Source organism: Podarcis vaucheri (genome assembly GCF_965113315.1).
Source record: "Podarcis vaucheri genome assembly, chromosome: 9".
NCBI lineage: Eukaryota > Metazoa > Chordata > Lepidosauria > Squamata > Lacertidae > Podarcis > Podarcis vaucheri.
The window spans coordinates 37,460,662-37,468,266 of record NC_138767.1 but is presented as its reverse complement, the minus strand read 5'-3'; the positions used below and the strand labels follow the sequence as shown (position 1 = coordinate 37,468,266).

At 40.2% G+C, this 7,605-nt stretch overlaps 1 long non-coding RNA gene across 1 annotated transcript; it reads left to right on the top strand.

The window, feature by feature from the left end:
• The first annotated feature begins 4,094 nt into the window (after nt 1–4,094).
• LOC309541092 lies at nt 4,095–7,297 on the top strand. Its single transcript, XR_014223630.1, has 2 exons — nt 4,095–4,236; nt 5,705–7,297. It is a non-coding gene; the product is annotated as an uncharacterized lncRNA (long non-coding RNA).
• The last annotated feature ends 308 nt before the right edge of the window (nt 7,298–7,605 follow it).

Genomic DNA, 7,605 nt, shown 5'->3' with positions numbered 1-7,605 from the left:
GCCATCCTTTTTCTTGGAACAGTTTCATTTCTGCCTGTTACACAGCTGCTTATATGCACCAGAAGGATCTCTGGTTAGAAAAGGATGGCAAATATCAAAATCGCTTTGAGAAATGGTTCAATAAGACATACCGGATGGCTCAAATCAGTGAGCCAAGCAACACAGCTAGGAGCAGTGGGATAAAGGATGCCAGAAGGATCCAAGATACTTAATCTAGAGAGAGAAAAGTGGTGAGAGAGAGGGGAGAAGGCACAAGGAAGAGGTGGGAAGATGCTTTATACAACATCGGCCCATTAGCCCATCTTGCTCAGGGCTTTCTAAATTGACTAACAATGACTCTCCAGGGCAAGCTTCCTCAACCTCGGCCCTCCAGATGTTTTTGGCCTACAACTCCCATGACCCCTAGCTAGCAGGACCAGTGGTCAGGGATGATGGGAACTGTAGTCTCAAAACATCTGATCATGTTCTTTACTCTGTATTCAACACTTTACAGGAGACCCTTTGACATACTTTTCTTGTGGACAAATCTGTTAAGGAGTTAAATCTTAATTAAGCACATAGAGAACTCTTAGCTCATCATCTGCCTAAAATCTGGTTGTTGAGTTGGGGGGTGCCTGTGAACGGACATGCTATCAACTCAGTACTCAGTAAAAGTGTTAGCGGTCTCCAGAGTAAATAACACTTTATGAAGGTTCTTTCAGTTGCAGAATGAAACTTCTCCATTTTGTCACTGGTGCTTCATATTACATTAGCTCAAGCCACATTTCTTAGAAATGGTGCCGCTGTTAGTATTCCAGCTGTCCAAAGGAGAGGAAATGCCGCCAAGCCCATGGACTCGAAGGCACAGAGTGCCGACTTGGAAAGTTGTTTGCTTTCTGTTAGCTGTTTTAATATAACAGAGTTATTGCTTTAATATTGGTATATATCTCAGCTCCTACCATTCTTTCATTATATTACTTCTCTAACAAGTATACATTCTCTGATATTATCCACAGGCAATTGCGTAGTTTATCTGACAGTAAAGTAAAACTCTTACTTTTGATATGCTCTAGTTCATCCATCGCCAGCCTGGTGCCTTCTGTATGTTTTTGGGTTTTAGTCTTTTTATTTGGTGGTTAGAAATAATTGAAGAGCTGGGCAGATGAAGGTGATGGACTACATGGAACTGGCAGAAATGACTGGCAGAATCCGAGATAAGGGAGAAGAGGTGGTGGAAGAAGACTGGAAGAAATTTAAAGACTACTTGCAGAAATACTGTAAAATTAATGAATGTTAAAGGGATGTTGGATTGAAAATAAGCGGTATTGGTAAAAAGATTAACAAGAATATGTAAATACGGATTGACAATGGTTGAAAATATATAGTTATAATAGGTTAAGATATTGAGTAAAGATAAATGATAGAGGGTAAGGATTTGCTGAATTAACCATGTGAACTGGAATACAAAAAAGGGGTGTGTGAGGAGGTCAGGAAACAAGTAAATGAAATATAAGATATGAAAATATTGGTTTCTTTTAAACTTTTTTTTTACTTTTTATGTATTTTGTCTTTGTATTTTTGTATCTCTTTTTCTTTTATTATTGTTATTCTTTCTTATTTCTTATTTTTAATTTTGTAACCTTTTATTGTCTGTAAAATTTCAATAAATATCATTTTTTTAAAAAAGAAATAATTGAAGAGCTGATAGCATCAAATATTAGCATTGCTTCTTAATTTGTTTCCTTTAAAATCAATGACAGGACTGTCAAATTCAGCATCAAGAACACAAATTGTAAATTGGGCCCAATGAAATGTCTACTGAAATGTGACCATTACTATTTAGGAGAGGTAGAAGTTAATTGTGCGTGGTAGAAACACATACCTTTTAAAATATGGGTAAGAAACAGCTCGCTCAAAGCCGCCAGTAAGATTTAATTTTAAGCTGAAGCAACATACCAAGTTGAACGCACTTATTTCATTTTTTAAAAAATTCTTTTTATTAAGTTTCATTTACACATACAAAAAGAAAAAAAACCAAATACATTCAACAGAATACAACAAAAATGCGGTTATACAATTCACACAGCAGCTGTGTGAATTAACCAAGAAAAAAGGATTAGGCACTAAAAAGAAAAAAGAAAAAAGAAAAAAGAAAAAAGAGAGAGAAAAAAGACAAAAAAGTCACGACACATTTAACATACAACATCGACGTTGTATGAACGCACTTATTTCAGATGTTTAGTTTGTTTTTTCTTTGGGGATCCGATGTGTGAGTACCAAATGTTTACAAAGAGTCCTTTGTGCACAGTGTAATCTATACGTGTCCACATCATTTATGAATCCATGCATATTTTGAATGCAGGAAGCAAAACCTTGTGGCAAACTGTTCTATATAATCCTAAGCGTATTTATTCAGAAGTAAGTCTTCCTGAGTGTGATGTGTTTGGGATTCCAGCCTTAATTTTTAAATGACCTGAGCAAAGGCATACAAGCTGCCTCTTCCAAAGCTAGCAAGAGAGATTTGGTAGTCAACCAGTAGAGTGTGCTCTGTGAATAAGCAAGCAGAAGTCATGCTGTGCAAAAGCCAGCCTTGGAAGTTTCATGATGTTTAAAGACTGGAGAGAAGAGATTGCAGGGTGAGCCAACATATATGCTGCCAACACTTGCCTGTATGGATTTTATGCCTTTGGCTGCTGCTGATGGGCATGGTTCTGCATATTTTGCTTTTATTTGTGTTAAACTGATGCGGGGAGGTTTTTGGAAAGTGTAAAACAAACCTGCCTGTATATTGAAATTAAATTTCTCTGTCCTTATGGGCTGCTATGGTTGTAGCTACAGGAAAACAGGACGCTGATTTAAACAGAGATAGATCATTATTCCATCCAGCACAGTATTTTTTACACTGACTGCCGTCCAGCATTTGAGAGAGGGGTGTTCCCCAGTCCTTCCTGGAGATGCTGGGAATTGAACTTGGAACATTTTGCATGGTGTGTGTCTGGGTGTGTGTGTGTGTGTGTGTGTGTGTTGATCCGGAGCTACAACAGCCCTTTTTTGGTCGATGCAATGGTGCAGAGCTGTGAAATGATCTTGTCAGCATACACTTTTCTTCTAGTTCTAACAAGGTAGCTTAGCAGAATAAACACCAACATGTCAAAACACAACTTTTTTTCACAGAAATATTAGCTAATGATGCAAGTGTTCATCTGTGAGAGAAAAGTGAAATTAGCTTCAGATTAGAACAGGGCCTGAAACAACTTGTTCAAGACAGTTTCATGGTAATCTAGTTCAAAACATCATTCTCGTTGAGATGAAATTTTGTCTGAGATTTAAATTAAGTGCACAGTCCTGTATTTGGAAGAGCCATTTTAGAATTAGAGGTTTTGTCATTTTGTTGCTTTTTTAATTTTGTCTTTCTTTTATAACTATTATGCAGGTGACTTTTAGAGCTATTGACTAAATGCATGTTTGCATTAATAACTGCAAGCAATATGATGTCTCCAAGGCATTCATTATAAGGAATAGGGACTACATAAACTCAGAGACTTCACTTTTATCTTTAACGTTTCCTATGTGATGGGAAGGGCTCTTAGCATTGCACTTCCTGCCCCTTCCTTCCTCGATTCCACCTCATTGCTCATCTACCCTGGGAGGAAAATGTGGGACCCACTTGCTTCAGCAGATAGGGAAAGAGGGTGAGTAACAAGACACTGAAGGAATAGACAGGAGGTGGAGTTCCTGCCACCACATCTGTATGTGAAAAGCTAATGGCAGAGGCCATTCAAAATGTGATGTAGACTCTCATAAGGAGGGCAAGATGAGACTGAAGCAATGGCCGTGTGAGAGAAACTTGTTTACAGATTCAATGTAGGATTAAGACAAGATCTGTATGAGAGCTAAGGATGGGTGAATCTATCAATTTTGATTTCTCTCAGTTCCTCATTTTCAATATTAAGTTCTGCCCATGTTGTGGCCTCTTGGTGAATAGGAGGCTCTGCTGATCTTGCCCCATCCTTGCCCCAGATGTAGATCTTTATTCCACCTTTGTTCCTGGCATAGATCTTCATTCCCTCCCTTCTTCCCTAGTAGGAGAGCACTATTTTGTGGTTGGCCTCAGATGCCAAAATGTCTTGGGCTGGTCCTGGCTGCGAATTACTATTATTTACAACCTAGTCAGTGACTTGCTTTGGCTTGCAGATCAGGGGAGAGTCTCAGACAAAGGAGGAGAACCTGGTGGCAGAAAGTTCTTCACCAGAAGGGGTGAGTGAACAGAATGGGACATTTTGTTTGACCAGATCTTCCTTCCCCACATGGCACAGGACCCAGGATGCAGCTGGGGGTGCCATTACACCTCCATGCCTGAAAAAGGGCCTGAATCATACTTAGCAGGAACCAGCAGAAGAATGACTAGGCAGCTGCTACAGGTCCACCAACACTTGAGCACTCACCTGCCTCCACATTTTAGCTCAAATGTATTGAGCAGTTGCAGTATCCTGGTAGGAAGTCACCATTTTGACATTCTTCTATGCACCAAATTGACAGTGTGTCAGGGAATATTGGGGATGTCAAAATGGTGGATGATATGCAGACACCTGTTGCAGACCACAGTGGTGCTGCTGTTGCCCTGCTCAGCGCTGTTGGTGGCAAGTACTGAATGATACTTTGCAGGACTTTCCCCTCCAACAAGCCCTGAACTTCAGTAGGAAAGAGTATGGCTATCAAGCTGTCCCTGCATGCAGCTATCTCTCCCTTATCTGCAGGTAACCAATCAGTCTCAGGAAGACTCAGGGAACCAATCAGGCTTGGTAGTTTATTCTTGTCACAAACAGTGGAGCATAAATTTAAATTTCATTGTGGCTCTCTAGCAATTTCCCTCCCATTACAATGAACAATGTCCTTGGGACTCTAATCCAGCCCTTAGCAATTAATATTGAGCTATCAAATTATCAATGCATTTAACTTGTCAGTTTGATTCTCTGTGGTTTCCTAATATGAGCCAAAACATCTTCACAAAGTTAAGGGACTTAAACCAAGCAGTCATACAGTAGAAGAGTTCCGTGCTTTTATTATTAATAGTGAATTATTGATAGATCGCTGTAGGCAGCACACAATTCTGTATTTAGCAGGAAAGATGTGCCAAGCAAGTTACTGGTCCCTGCTCTCCCAAAGGGAGCGAGCTAAGAGGGGAGAACAATGCTCTAAAGCACAGTGCAGAAATAATGGAATAGGGAGGCATCATTATAAAAGACAAAGTAGTTTTGTGGAAGATGGATGGGTATCAGAAAGGTCCTTAGGGAGACGACAGGATTGTCTTTGGTTATATTTTCCTTTGAGGTCAGTTGTAGTTCATGATGCCGATATAGAAAAAGATGGCATTTGTGCCTGCAAAGCAATACTTGCAGTGCCGTCATATAGATGTTTACTCAATAGTAAGCCCCATTGGGTGGGATGCAACATCATGCTAAGGCAAATGTTCAATCAGTGCAAGAATGTCTGCTTCCCTAATGCAACAATCTCCCCTCTCCCCCCACTTCTCATAATAAAATCCCGCAGAGAGGATTGGGGGGGGGGCACAGAGGGAGGACTCACTGTGCTGGCTCCCGCTAGTCGAGTCTGGCCCATTGAGTTTAATGGGTCTTACAGAATGGTTGAAATTGCATTGTCATGACCTGTGTGAGTAATATAGGATTAACTAACCACATATCTCAACACAATTGTCATGGGCCAGGAGTCAGGTTTGCCTGCTGAACAACAGCCTGAAGGGGGAGAAGGTGGACTGACTCCATCTGCAGCTGATCAGACTTCAGGGACACAGAGGAGAAGGCACTGAGGAGAACCAGCTGGCTCTGGCCTTCTTAACCAGAGCTCTCAGCAGCAGTCAGACACTGGAAACAATGCCTGTGGTTCCCAGCCATACCTTGCTGCTTCCTGCTCAACATCTGGACCCTTGGCTCAGTGATCATCTGGATTCCCTAATCTGTGGACTGTCTGACTTTGTGTATGGATTCTGCTCTCAGGCAAGTGTTCCTTGGAGACTCCTAGCCCCTGCTTGCTTGGCAACAGGACTCGGACAGGCTATGACAACAATGAACAATCACAACTTCTGAATCCTGCAGTTACTTTTAAAAGAACAGGAACATGGCAGGCCATTGTTTTAGTCAGTTGATTACGTAAAGCAAAGAGTTCAGTATCTTCCATCAGACCCAAAGAGCACACAGGATCAATACTTTGGGGAGGGACCACAGGTCAGTGGTAGAGTATATGCTTTGCATATACAATATCTTATATTCTGCCCTTGGCATAAAATGAGCAAGTAGCAGGTGATGAAGATATGTACCTTGCACTTTTGCAAACTATACTTGGCTCACTTTTGTGTAACTACAACCTTTCCTCCCACATCTGGAACTGAGGAACATTTTTCCAGAAAAAAGGTACTCTAAAATGAAGGAAATCTCACTTGGCTGTTAAATCTTTCCCTTTCCCTATACATTTCAGCAATGTAGTTTGTTAAGCTTGCACACACTGCCAGCTGTAAGTCTGCCAACATGCTGTACATTAAAAGGTTAAACTGAATGCTACAAAGCCAGCATTAAGAATGAGATTAAGAGTGCAGACCTAAGCAGCAACTGCAAGAGACTGACCTCTCATTCAGAATGATTACCGGTTGTTGCTGTTTTACACAGGGAGGGCAAGCTGGCAATATAGGCAGTAGGTTGACTTTAAATTTAGCATTTGATTCCTATTTCCTATGACATCAGTTAAATAACATGTCAAGGAAAATTACACATGGGAAACTAAATCCTGCTTTTCTCCTCATCACACAAATAAACCTACTGAGATGTGTTCAGATCCAAAACACAACAGTGTAAAACCAAAAAAGCCTACCAAAACCAGGAGGGTTATTCCTTATTTGCCCCTGTGTGAACCCAGTCTAGGAATAATTCTGGCTTCATTGTGATTCTGTTGGTGAAAAGAAAAAGATGATCTGATCAAGAAATCACTGGGTCAATTTAGTATTACTAGAAACATGGAGCTTCTGCCAACACTGGAGCTTAATCTACAACTTGTGGTAGGGCTGGATGAATCTGTTACAGGTTCTCATTTTACCAACCTTAAATTCCGTTCACTCCATTTCCACTTCAATGAGCTGTTTTTGCTTTGAAGAGGTCCACATGAACATTTCCATACACATTTTGTCCCACTATATGCATTTTTCTATCTAATTTTACCTAATGCCTGCATTTTGTAATCATTTCCCCACAATGTAATGTAGTTTTGTACATTATTTTCACTAATATATTCATTTTTTGTGCATCACAAAGTTTGGAGGTGTGCGAGTTTTGAAGGATAGCTGTATTTCACTGCACTTATTGGTTTGGCAAATTCAGATTAGGTGAGGTCACGTTAAAATATAAACTGAATGGATTGCCCGCCATCCCCCAATCCTTAATTTAAGAAGATAATTTTCTACCTCTTGAAGAGGAGGTGGAAAACTTTGCCTTTGGAACATTATATTCCTCACAACCACTAGATAATGCAATACAATTTTACTTTAATTAGGGGTTTTACCTAGGACACTACTTCCAGATTAATCTATGACTTTGCTAATATAAAGACTGCCATGGTCTC